At 49.7% G+C, this 13,111-nt stretch overlaps 1 long non-coding RNA gene across 1 annotated transcript in view; it reads right to left on the bottom strand.

The window, feature by feature from the left end:
- LOC139597118 (uncharacterized) overlaps positions 1-12,896 on the bottom strand; it is a 35,108-nt gene extending 22,212 nt beyond the window's left edge. The window contains exons 1-2 of the long non-coding RNA XR_011681514.1: positions 12,737-12,896; positions 12,417-12,596 (exon numbers count right to left, since the gene is read on the bottom strand). This is a non-coding gene — a long non-coding RNA (uncharacterized lncRNA). The remainder of the gene's footprint in view (positions 1-12,416; positions 12,597-12,736) is intronic.
- Positions 12,897-13,111: the final 215 nt, after the last annotated feature.

The raw sequence follows: 13,111 nt of genomic DNA, 5'->3' as shown, positions 1-13,111 counted from the left end.
AGCACTGGGCTGGGCTGGGCTGGGCTGAGCTGAGCTGAGCTGAGCTGAGCTGAGCTGAGCTGAGCTGAGCTGAGCTGAGCTGAGCTGAGCTGAGCTGCTCTCCCCTGTGCAGGCACACCATCTCACCTCGCTGGTTTACCTGAGGAGTGAGCACTGGGCTGGGCTGGGCTGCTCTCCCCTGTGCAGGCACACCATCTCACCTCGCTGGTTTACCTGAGGAGTGAGCACTGGGCTGGGCTGGGCTGCTCTCCCCTGTGCAGGCACACCATCTCACCTCGCTGGTTTCCCTGAGGGCCACTGTAAAGCATCGTAAACCATTTCACAACGCCGGGAATGCTCCCATGCCCACAGCAGGCTTTGTTTCACACCCACACTGAAGTCCAGGTGCTGTCAGCATGGGTGCAGCCCCTGGGAGGAGAAGATGGGCCTGGTCAGTGCAGTGCAGCATTTGGCCCCTCAGTCCACAACAGCACGCTCCTGAGTGGGCCATGAACCTGTGAAGGCTTTAACCCTTGGCAGCAGGAGCTGCCCCAATTAAAAATAAATCAATCTGCACACACAGCCCCCGAAAATGAACAAACTGTGCCCCTGGGCTGCATCCTGGCTAAACCTGGCACGCTTTCAGCACGCAGTCTGCCTCTTTGTCTGCAGCTGTCATGGTGTGAACTGCCCCAGGTTTGTGCCTCAAGCCTTGCTTCAATCCGTGAGCGCTCGGCATTAGCACAGAGACACAGGAAAGGTAACACTATTTGAGCTTTTTCAACCAGAAAATTTCTAGCTGTCCTAATCTGGGGCTGTGGGTAGTCAGCAGGAGGGGGTGGGAACAAAAAAAAGAAAAAAACCCAAACAACCCAGAGTACTACCCCATAAAACAACTCCTGTGTGATGCTTTCAGCTCAAATCCAGTCTGACATTAATACTTGTCTTTACTTCCCTAGAGAAAACAAACATGCTGAGACTCATTGTATAATAGAAATTTGGAGGTTTGTTCATCAAGCTGGGTTGGACTTATAATGGGCCCAAAAACTGGCACAAGTGCTGAGCTGTAAATCTTTACCTGCAGTGCCTGTCAGGCCAAGTGGGAAATGGCCCAGGGAGTCCCCTGGCACTGGGACACCCACGCTGGCCTGTGCAGCCGCTCTTTGAGGAGAACAGGAGCAGTCAGGAACAAGCACACGAGGAAAGCAGGCTCCAGGAGCTGGCATCATTTCACAGCCCCTGCACAAGAGCCTCAGAGCAGCACAGGCTGGGCTCTCTCCAGAATTACTGTCATGTCCTTGCTGCTGCAGAGGCGAGCAGTATTTCATAAGGCACTTATTCAGCTAGTGCTGGCCTCCTTTGTTCATGGGAACGTTCTAGAAGGGAAGTCTCAGCAGCCCCCCAGAGCCCTGCCATTCCCCCTCCAGCCTCTCCACAGGCAATTTCTGTCCCCTCCTGACTGTGAGGAACATGATGGAGACACCCCAAAACCAGCCAGGCCCCAGCTGCTCAGAGCTGGCCCACGTGGGATCTCAGCACATTCATTTTCACGTGGATGCACCCAAGGCATAAATTCATCAGTTTTTTGTTACAACTTTGATTTTTCCTTTCATTTTTTTTATCAGTAAAAACTTGATTTTTTTTATCAGTAAAAACACAATATTTAGTATTGACAAGAAATCCAGACACAAACCACAGTGAAGGCAAAGGGTCACCAGAATATGGCTTTCCTCATTCACTTGAGAGTGATGCAAAAGCACCAGTGGCAAAGTTTTCCACATCATTCCACTGGCACAATTAGCCAAAGTTTTAATGCTTCTCATTAATGGAAAACAACAAACAGCTTATATGGAAATTGTACTCTAAGAGCTACAAAATTAAGTTAAATCCAAATAACACTCTACCAAACAACTTCAAAAATCATGTTCATCCTTGTCACTGAAATAATTACTGCACCAACCAATGGGAAACTCCTTCCCCTCAGTAACCATGGAAATATTTAAAGGTTGCCAAAGCCCTGCAATTATGGATTTCCCAATAGTTCCCCTTGTGATGTGGGAACTCAGTGTATTGCACACAGAAAATCAGGGCTTCCTGCCACACTGTGAAAATGCACTTTAATTATCACAACAGAAAGTGATAGTTGGTCAAAAGACAGAAACCAGAATTACTCAAAATCAATATAAGACTGCCACCAGCTTGCAGGGTGTGTGTTATCTGCCTTGTTAGAACCACACAGAGCCACACACTGTGTCTATTAAAGGTTGGGAAGCCAGGCAATCCAATTTTTGGTGAGTGCAAAGCTCTCATGCTATGAATATGGATGAGGCTGTGGCAGCAGGGCTCTGTGCAGCCCATCAACCCTTGCTGGAGCCAGTTCAGTGCAGGAGACTCCCCCAAACCCCTCTGGCCCTGCCCAGCAGCTGGAGCTGCTCCCCTGGCACCCAGGGCTCTCCCCTGGGAATGGGCTGGGCTGTGGGGAGCAGGTCCAGGTGACAAGAGGTGACCCCTGTGGCCAGTGCAGAGCTCCTCTGTCCCTGGCTGCCCTGGGCTCCATCCTGGGCTCCTGCTCCCCATCTCTCACCCTCTCTGGTGCTCCCCTTCCCCTCTGCCACAGACTGTCCCCAGGGACCTTCTACCCCATTAACCCTCTCCCCTTCTCTCCTCCATGGCCCTGGTGCCAGGGGTCCCTGGTGCCATCCCCCTGGGCCCCACAGGTGCCCCGGTCTGCTCTAGGTTCAGTCATCCACCCCCAGAGCAGTGGCTGCCAGCAGGCACAGGGGGAGTCCCACAGGATCGCGTTATCCCATCTGGGGAGAGCCTCCAGGGAAAGCGCTGCCTTCCCTTCCAAGCTGCTCCGCTTGCCCAGCACGGAGAGCCCAGCCTCACAAAGGGAACCCTCCCCTCCCCTCCCTCCCCACTGCTGCACGAGCAGACTCTGTAAATTCCCTGTAAATTCCCTGTAAATTCTCACAAGGAGCTGATTAACCAGGACTGACACAGCTCCTGACAAACGAGGGTGCTGCAGGAGCCTGCTGCCATCAGAGGAGCACAGACAGAGGAGCTGCCCCAGCTCAGCTCTGGCACCCCTGACCTGGCTCCTCCGTGGGGCACACGTGATTTCTCAGCACTGAAATCTCCATCAGGCTCGGTGGTACCTTCAGAAAGCAATGCCAATCTATGTATTATTTATCTTTGACACTTCAGATCGCTGGAGTTAAAAGCACTTCCCTCCATTTCCTTTTTTTCTTGTGCTCCTATCATTATCTTTGGATCACTTTGAGTCTAATGGACTCTGCATGTGCCAAGTGGAAAAAAATCTCAAGCATGCTTGAGATAAAAGTTGCCTCTCTGTCTTTATAGGAAGCCATTGTTCCACAAAGCCTTTAAGTGCTGGACTTTCCAGCTCTAGGAATATCTCTGGAGGCAATACTGCTGCATGTCAGTGAGTACACACAAGCAGCATCAATCCTTAGCTGACAGCCCAATCTCTTTCTCAGCTTCCCTCCCCACAAAAGCTCCTCAAACATGACAGTGTCGAGCTACACAACAAAGGGAGAGAGCAGCTCCCACAGAGGCATCTCCTGCTCTTCCTGCACAGCTCCCAGTGCCTGAGCCTTGTCTCTGCCAGTGTGAATCAGACTGGAGGGACCCTGCACAGCCAGAGCCCTTGGGTCACTCTTCTGGCCTTTTCCCCTCCTCAGAACCACCGTCAGTGTGCTTCAGACTGCCACAGAAATCACACAGCAAACCCTTGCTCTCCAAGGAGCTCATTCACTGTCTGGCTGATGTTCTCAAACTACAGAGGTGTATAACAGTCATTCTTGAGGGAATCTGCTCGTGAAATGACCTTGCTGCTCTTTTTACTTTTTGTTGAGTCATTCAGGAGACCACCCTGGCCCCCACCCAGATCCTGCCCACACAGAAAAGCCCCCCAAAGCTCAGCAGTTCCCATCTGCTTCCCTGGCTCACTGGCTCTAGGCACATGAGACCAAAAAGGGTGAGATGGTCGGCAGCTCTTCTTGTCCCTGCCCTCACCACGAGGCTCCTCGTGGGGACAAACCTCTCAGTGACAGGGGAGCCCTGTGATCTGATAGGGCAGCACATTCCCCAGAGCTCCCTAAGGGCTGGAATGATTCCAGAACCCAAATTCCTGTCCATTCTACCTGGACACCACCCAACACAGACCACCAGAGTCTGGAAACTTGGTGGATGCTGACTTACTTCACCTACTGCCTGCTCCAATCTCTCTGGACATCAACAGACTGACAAGATGCTTGCTAGCAGTGTTATTCCATAAAATGTCTTGGAAACATGAAAATCCTGGGTTCCTGCTGAGGTGAGGTGGTCTCTGAATGTGCAGGGTCCTGCACACAGCAGCTCAGCCCTCAGCCTGCAGCTCTCACACAGTTGTTTGTGCTCACACTCCAGGAAATGAAAAGACTTTCGTGCTTGGCAGGAAACAGTGATTAGAGAGCTGAAAGCATCAGGGCTTGTAAATGTGGAATTGAACCTTTATTGAATTTGAGATTATTTTGCAGTAGGAAATCGCAGAGGTCTTTCATTTAATGTGCTGATTACAGGTGACTCACCTTTCCAGACAAATCAGGGTTTAATCAAATTATGACAGCCTAAAGCAACAGCACTGCTGAGCTGAGGCTGTGGAAGAGGCGGAGAGGGACAGGCCCCATGAATGCAGCAGTCCTGGGTTCCAGTCTGGCACCAGCCCTGCATGCACCCAGTGAGCCCAGGCTGCTGCCAGACTGGGAACCCTCACAGGTAGGCCTGAGCTCCTCAGCATCAGTGTGGCCACCAAACACAGACCCCAGCATCAGTGTGCCCCCAGACACACACAGAACCCTCAGCACCAGTGTGCCCCCCAAAGAGAGACCTGAGCATGTGTGCCCCCCAAACACACAGACCTCAGCACCAGTGTGCCCCCCAAACAGAGACCTCAGCATCAGTGTGCCAACCAAACACACACAGACCTCAGTATCAGCGTGCCCCCCAAAGAGAGACCTCAGCACCAGTGTGCCCCCAGACACACACAGACCCCAGCACCAGTGTGCCCCCCAAACACAGACCTCAGCACCAGCGTGCCCCCAGCCACACCCAGGCCTCCCCTGGGAGGCAGCAGGGCAGGTGCTGCTCTCCTTCAGCCCTCCTGGGCAGCTGTGAGGCTGCAGGAGCCCTTGCCAGGCTGCACCTGGGTGGGGCAGCTCTCCTGCCCCGGGTGCAGAGGTGGGAGCTGAGCTCTGGGGGCTGCAGCTCTGCTGGGGTTTGCTCTGATCTTCACTCACACACTTTTACACACATTCCTAAGTCACATCTCCAGTCCTGATTGGCTAAAAATACTCCTCTCCCACCAGAGTCACACAGTACAACTCAGGATGGTGATTTTTCTCTCAGTAAAAGAGGGAAATAGTTTTTCATCTTATACAAAAGAGAGAGAAAAGGGATTTTCCTCAAAAGCATTGAAGAGACCAAGCCTTATAAAATTGAATCCAGAAGTAAACAAGTAAGTGAAGTCTCAGAAACCAGTTCCCTGAAGACAAGGTAATGGGACTGCATAAAACTCATTCAAAGTGAATCAAAAATTAAAATAACATATTTCATTTAGTCTTTTACAGGAACACAGCCAAGTTCCACCAGCTGCTGTGCCAGTAAGTTCTTTGAGAGGGCACACTGGTTACCAAGAATACTTATTTTCCCCCTTTCATCAAAGGGGATTCCAACATTTAGGGGACAGCTGCAGAAGTGCAGGTTTGGAGATAATGGCTGTAATTTTGCTCTGCCATCGCAGGCAGCCCTGGGAGTTGAAGGGTCCCCCAGGATCTGCTAGGATCCCCCCTTTGCAGCCTTCAATGGGCCAGAGGAGCTCAGCTTTGGAAGTCCAGGGGAAAGGGAGGAAACAGCAGTGGAAACAACCTCAAGGGATTTTACTGCTCCACAAACAAGTGTGAGAACACAACTGGCTCTGCATGAGCCTGGGCCCAGTAAGATAAGGGCAGATTGCTCCATGGGACTGAGCCCACTGGACCCAGCAGAGCTAGAGCAGGAGCAGCCACGAGATAAAGGGAGGGCAAGGAAACAGCAGCAGCCATGAGCAGCAAAGGGAGGGTGAGGAGACATCAGCAGCCATGAGCAGCAAAGGGAGGGCGGGGGAACATCAGCAGCCATGAGCAGCAATGGGAGGATGAGGAAACAGCAGCAGCCATGAGCAGCAAAGGGAGGATGAGGGAATCTCTTCCTTGCAGAGGGAGCTGCTGGGGCCAGTCACAGGCACACACAGAGCTGAATTCTGGGCTTGATTTGGGTGGGCAGGCTTTTATACAGAGCCCTCGTTTGTGGCCATACACCACAGAGGGGCTCTGCTCCTATTTATACAATGATTTCATGGTGCCAAGGGTAGTAACAAAAAGATGAAGTGACAAAAGTCTAATCAGGGTATACATAACAAGGATTGGGGCTTGTATGGCAGGCAAGATAGAAGCTCTCTTGTTCTCAATTTTACAAAGTTTTACTTCATGAAAATCAGGCTCCAGACAACTCAAAGTCTGAGAATTTATGAACTTAATCTTTTTCTATTTAGTACTTATTAGTCAGAGTTGTAAATTGGTGGTGATTTTATACACTTTTTTATGATGTGTAAATCCGTTTCTTGACTTGAAATAACCTTAGAATGTTTTTGTGTTTTAGAATGATTGCTGAAGTTGTGGTGTTGGGGTTTACTGGCAGTTTTATATGCCTGTAGCAATATACAGTTTAAAAACCAAGCTGTAAAGAAATTTATAAAAAAGCCCTCCTAGAATGTAAGGTAATTGGAAAGCAATGTTCTCCCTACTAGGAAATAATTTTACAAATGGAACCCATATTTCTGTAAATAAACATCTGCCTTCTCATTAGCTTCACATCAACCTATACTGAAATATACATCAGAGGAGTCTGTCAAAGCAGCCACAAAGGAAAAGCAAGAGCAGAGTTTAAAAACAAAGCCTTCAAAAATCGTTATGCTTTTCAAGTCCAAGCAGTAAATAGGACAGGAGAATGACAGGAGAATTGGCAACAGAATCTCACAACTTAAAAAAAAAAATAAATTTTAAACATAAATCCTTCGTTTGGCCAACTGTCCACAAGTGGTTTGCAGGGAAAAGAGACAGACATGAGATTCTGACACACTGTAAAATGCCATCCCTAAAAATGCAATCAAGAGTCCCACACCAGCTGTCAGCCAGCAAACGAGCCCAGAAGACATGGCTGGGGACCACAGAGCAGCTCAGGCTCCAAGTGTTTGCTTTTCTGCTTCTTAAGAGCAAAGGATGAATCTGGCTTCTAAAAGAGCACAGGATCAATACCAATGAGAACATAATTAGAAGATATTAAAGAAAAAAAGAAAAAACAGTGTACTTAGAGAACAAGGTGTCCTTGCTGACAGGCTCTGTGTTGCGTTGCTGAGTCACTGCTGGGCCTGCATGGGGACACTTCTGAGAGCTGGGTCTGCCTTGAGGAGGCTCTGGGAAGCCCCAGGGCACGGAGAGGGGCTGGTCTAGACCCAGGCTGGAACTGCAGGAACACTCTTCTCTCTTTTCTCTTCTCTCACAGAGCTGCTGCCCGTGCCCGTGACAGCCACAGCTCTGCTAGGCAATGCCTGTCTCTGCTGGAGTCACCTCCTACCCAAAGCCCCTCTCCCTGTCCCCAGAGCTGGATGCTGGCTGGGGATCCCTGGGGCATGACTGGGCACACTGGAATTCACACCAGGGGGAACTGCTGCCCCTAAAGAATCAGATGGGAGCACATGGGGGAGGCTCTGCTCTGCTTTCCAGGAAAAATGGCATTTGGTTGAATCCAGGGGAGAGGCACCTCGTGGGTTTGCAACTCACTTCTGCTCTGTTTCCTGTTTATACCTTATAAAACCAGCTTTTTCCTCAAAACAACTGTGCAATAAACACCACTTCTCCTCCCTATATTTCCCCCCTACTTGGAAGAAAAAGCAGAAAGGCTTTTGCAATAGAAAGAGCTCCCTCCCATTTTAGCAGCCAAGGTGTTAAATGAGGTCGTTTCATGCCTCTTTACCCTTCGGGCAATCCTTCAGCAGCTGCTCTGCCTGTCCCTGGCTGCACACACTGATCCCCTCCATGAGTCCCACCACACAGCTTTGAGCTCCTGAGCTGAAACAGTTTTCCAATACCACACATTTTTGCCTTGTTTTAATACCGTATTTACTTTCTTTGATTGCCACTGCTCGTATTATTTAAATTATCATTTTTCATGAGCTCTGTGCTGGCTCACAAAGGCTGAAGCTCCACTTGGGATGCACCGTTTGAGAGGAAGAGCAAACTTCAGCCCCACAGAGTGCCAGGAGGGGATGAATCATTGCACATACCAAAAATCAAAAACACAGCTCACATAAGACTCACAAGTGATGCATAAAAGATGGAGTTCAAATCCAAAATTGACTGAGTAATTTGCGTTGATGCAGTGCAGTGAGACCAATCTGTTGCAGAAAGAAAGCAGCAGAGCTCACAGAGTGCTGGGGTGGTCTGACCCAGGAGGGAAAGGCGCTGGCCACCCAAAGACCATCGTTAATGCCCATCTCCTGGACCACCCCAGGGGCTGAATTTATTACTGTCAGCAGAGGACAGCTTAGGAAATAAGCAGCTGCTGGGAGACACCGGGGAGCAGCATGACCGATCACCTGGGGAATTCAGCCAGACACAGGATCAAGGCCAGCTGTGCTGCTTAATCCTCTCTGCTGAATATTTTAAACATTTAAGCTGACTGGAGAGTAAAAGCAGCAAGCAATGAGCAGCAAGCGAACCAATGAGCTTTCCTTCCTTAGGCCTAAACAAGGAATGAACGATATTTTTCTCACCCAGAAGATTAAGAAGAGGATGCTGGGGAGTGCTGGTGGCAGCTGGAACCTGTGAGGTTGGCTCAGAATGAAGCTGGCCCCAGGTCTGTGCTTTGGCCTTCAGAGAACAGCACAGATCCTCCAGATGAAGCTGATGCTTTCCCACCAGGTGGTTTTATCAGTCCAGGCAGAGTTAAGCTCAGTTTTACAGAGCTGCAACAACAGGGGAACTTGCAACCTGTCCAGGGTGAAATGTCACAGCACACCTGGGAGCATCCCTGTAGATGTGCTTCTTACTGGAAGCTGTTCCTGGCAAGGGGGAGATGGAAAAAGTAAAAAGTGAAACCTCTGGGGCTGCTCATGGCCACCAATACATTTCTGTGGAGGCAGAAAGTGTTTGCTTTACACTCACTCACAGTTTTACAGAGTGCATGTCAGAGCAGCTGAACTGGAGGGATACTGCAGCAGCATCTGGGCCAGAAAGAAGAATTCTGTGTAAAAAGTTTCAAATATTAGACAGGACTTGTGGAAGTCTAAAATCTCAACCACTTCCCCAAAGAAAGACCAGACCTTCCTGTAAAATAACCCTGATCACACAGAGCTGAACTAGAAGAAGTGCAACTGTTGGAAGAGCAATACAGAAATGCAGGAGCATTTTTATTATTATAATTACTATTAGCAGCCAGCTGCTCTGTAGCTGCCATCCCACACCCTCCAGAGGGCAGGGGTTGATGTCCCAGGGAGGCAGAGCTGCACTGGGGGAGCTCTGTGCCCTGTCAGGGTGGCTGCAGCTGCAGGAAATCCCCCTCAGGCACTGACAGACACCAGGGGAGTTGGGCTGGAAGGGAAAGGCGTGGAAGGATTTTGATACATGGACATTGGGAAATATTACTGATATTACTGATACTGTGCTATTTGTTGTCAGTATAAAGCACACAGCTCCTTTGCATAACTACATGAATTACTCCATTATTCATATTTTAGCTAGATAAATATTTTAATCCCTGTTTACTGCCAGTAGCTTTAACTAACTGCTTCCTGTAATCCTGTTATAAATCTCACTCATAATACATTATATCTGATGTAGATTCTGTGCTTTCCACTGGTACTACCAGCAATCCAGACTCCAGCTGCCTGCCTTGCTCTGCAGGTCAGGTCAGTCCTTGAGGTGGGATCGTAGCCTGAGACTGCACAAGGACTTCAGGCAGAAATGTTGCTAAGAACAGGCAATGAGCAGCCTCAGAGGCACCTCTGGCTACACAGCAACAAAACACACAGACCTCTCTGGAAGGTGCTTTTGTACCAAAATGTATAAATGAGTCTCAGAGTTTGCAGGGCCCTAAAGAACTTTCTGCAGAATTTTTAAGCAGAATTTGAATTACTTCAAAAGAAACTAATATACAAATGAGGTATTGCACCCTCATCCCCCAGTCAGGTGCCTCACAGGCCACAGGTGCTGCTGTGGGGAAGGGTCCCCATGGCACAGGTACCCCTGGATCAGACTGGTACAACTCACACTGGATTAACAAACCATTGGCAATGGCTGCCAAGAGCAGACGAGCAATCATAACATAACTGCCTCTAAAGATGAAATATTTCAGTTACATAAGAAAAAAGAAAACACAAGAATTTTCTGTCACACTTTGATGCTTCACTTACCGCCGTGATGAATCAAAATAATTGCCTGGTCCAGCATTTAGCATGACACTAAATACAGTGCTGGATCTATTGATCCTTTACATGAGAGCTCTTTGAACCTCAAGTGAGAGCCTTCTTGCATCTCCTCACTTCCTGTGTTTTAAATTGTAGGAGGAAAACACATTTAAATGTCATATTCTGCCAGGAGGGCTGCTCCTTCATGCAATTTTTTATTCATTTTTGCCACAGCATAGTGTTAGTGCTCAGGCTGGGTTTCTCTCTTCATTTCAGTTACTGGTGGTGGTCTGGAGAATTTTTTAGCACATGAGAAAATTTTCCATGAGGCTGGATGGAAAGCCTACTGAATTATTTAATGCCCCCAGCTACAGAAAGCCTTTAGAGGGTTGGTGACCTCTGGCTGCTGGCAGCCCAGCACTGAATCCTCTCCACTCAGGGTTGTTCCTGTGGAAATTTGCTCCTGCAGGGTCTCTGTGTGCAGTTTCAGTCAGGCCCTGCCCAGAGGTGCCCACAGAGGGCCCTGTCCCAGCCCAGCATCCCCAGCCCGGGCACATTTTGGGTTCTCATCCCAGGCTCCAGTGAGTGCTGGGCTGGGAGGGCTCTGGCTCCTCCTGGGCCATCAAGGCCTCCTGCTATAGCAAATGTCTGAGCAGGGATGGACAGCTCTGAGTGGGGTTTTTTGATGTGCTAGGACCTCATCAAAAACAAGAGATGAAAGTAAAATGATCTCTGAAAGCTTTGATTTCCCAAGCGTAATTTTCACAGCAATCACAGAGGGGGAAAACTGCTTTATTTGAAAATCTGATTTTGAGATAACCAAAATAATTGTCAAACAAACACAGTGAGAAATCAGCAAACTTATGCAAAGAATATTTCAAAATTCACTGGCCAGAACCAGAGAAATGTGCCTCTAACAACACTGCAAGAGGAGGGGATTGATTGCATTAGCAGGAAATGATGTGCAGCTGTACTATTTCACTCTAAATATCTTATAAAGGACTTAAAATCCAGTCAGACAATGTTCATGCTTTAATTTTTATCCAGCTCTGACTTTCAAATAGCTTTTCCCTCAGAAAGAAAATGAAAAGATTTCAGAAACATGGTTTGATCCACAGAAATAATAAGACAAAACTCCTGCTGGAGTTAAACCCCCAATGTATTAAAACCACGGGGAAATTTCCCTTGAAGGATTTGATATCAAATCAAGGGTGACCTCCTGTGAGCCCCCAGACTGGGGGGCTGGCTTGCTCTGAACACTTGGCTCCAGCAGGGTCAGAAGGGAAGAGGAGCCCTGCTGAGACTGAGGGAGAGCAATTCTTGGGAATCGCTTCAGGAGCCAGAGGCACATCAGCTGCTCTGTCACATGCTGGTCCTGACACTACATTTGCCCAAAAATATATTTTTTTTCTCTTCTTATACATCCCCTGCCAGCTCTGGTGCTGCTCTTCCTCGTCATTTCCCACCTTCCCTCACCTGGAATCAGCCACCTGAGCAGCACCACAGGGCTGGGAGGGTCACCAACAGGGACAGGGAGAGGACAGGGTGGCACCTGTGCCCCCTGAGCAGCACCACAGGGCAGGGAGGGTCACCAACAGGGACAGGGACAGGACAGGGTGGCACCTGTGCCCACCTGAGCAGGACTGCAGGGCAGGGAGGGTCACCAACAGGGACAGGGAGAGGACAGGGTGGCACCTGTGCCCACCTGAGCAGGACTGCAGGGCAGGGAGGGTCACCAACAGGGACAGGGAGAGGACAGGGTGGCACCTGTGCCCCCTGAGCAGCACCACAGGACTGAGACAGGGACAGGGTGGCACAGGTGCCCCCTGAGCCCCTGCCACAGACAGGAGTCACCCGGCCCCTGCCAACACAGCAGCTTCAGGAAAGCAGGGGCAGCACTGCCTGCCACAGACCGTGAGGGCAGGACACAAACCTTTGGATGTTTGAAGGCCAGGCACACGGGACAGGGTGCCAGATGCTGCAGCTGGACAGGAAATCGTTAAATGTGAGGGATTCTCGGCAATATCCACCCTGCCCCTCGCTCCTCTCCGATTACAGCAGCACAACATCAATTTCTGGGCACGGCTCCACGGGATGAGAAAGCTGTGACAGCCTGTGCATCATGCAGGAAGAACAGGGGGTTCGAACACCGCGTGCTGATCACATCCACCCGCTGCACTCCCCCTCCCCAGGCAGGGCCAGCAGGATCTTGAGCTCTGGGGTCCCTTCTGGAACCTTCCAGCACACACTCACCTTCAGCCCCTCAGGTGTAGGAGCCTGGATCCCTCTGGCAGCAAATCCCAATCCCCTTAACAAGCAGGTGAGCCCAGCAGCCTCCCTTAACCCACCTGGGAGCTGTGAGCACCTGGGCACCTCCCAGTGCTGCACAGACCAGGGCAAGGAGCACCACAGGGACAGAATGTTCTTGCCTTAACAGCAACCAGGCTGCCCAGTTTCCACAGCACCCCAGTGCTCCCAGGGTTCAATAAATAACCCCTGCAAAAAACAATAATGGAAGTTCTTTCTTTCCAATGACACAACAGAAAGTGAGAAGACTTTCCAATAAAGTAACAGAACCCTTAGGTTAACAGAGATTAACAGCAAAGAGGTTTATTAAGCGTGAATCAT

This window comes from Agelaius tricolor, unplaced genomic scaffold (genome assembly GCF_023055355.1).
Source record: "Agelaius tricolor isolate 1412-34295 unplaced genomic scaffold, bAgeTri1.0.p SCAF_17, whole genome shotgun sequence".
Classification (NCBI taxonomy): domain Eukaryota; kingdom Metazoa; phylum Chordata; class Aves; order Passeriformes; family Icteridae; genus Agelaius; species Agelaius tricolor.
This window is presented reverse-complemented; position numbering and strand designations above follow the sequence as displayed.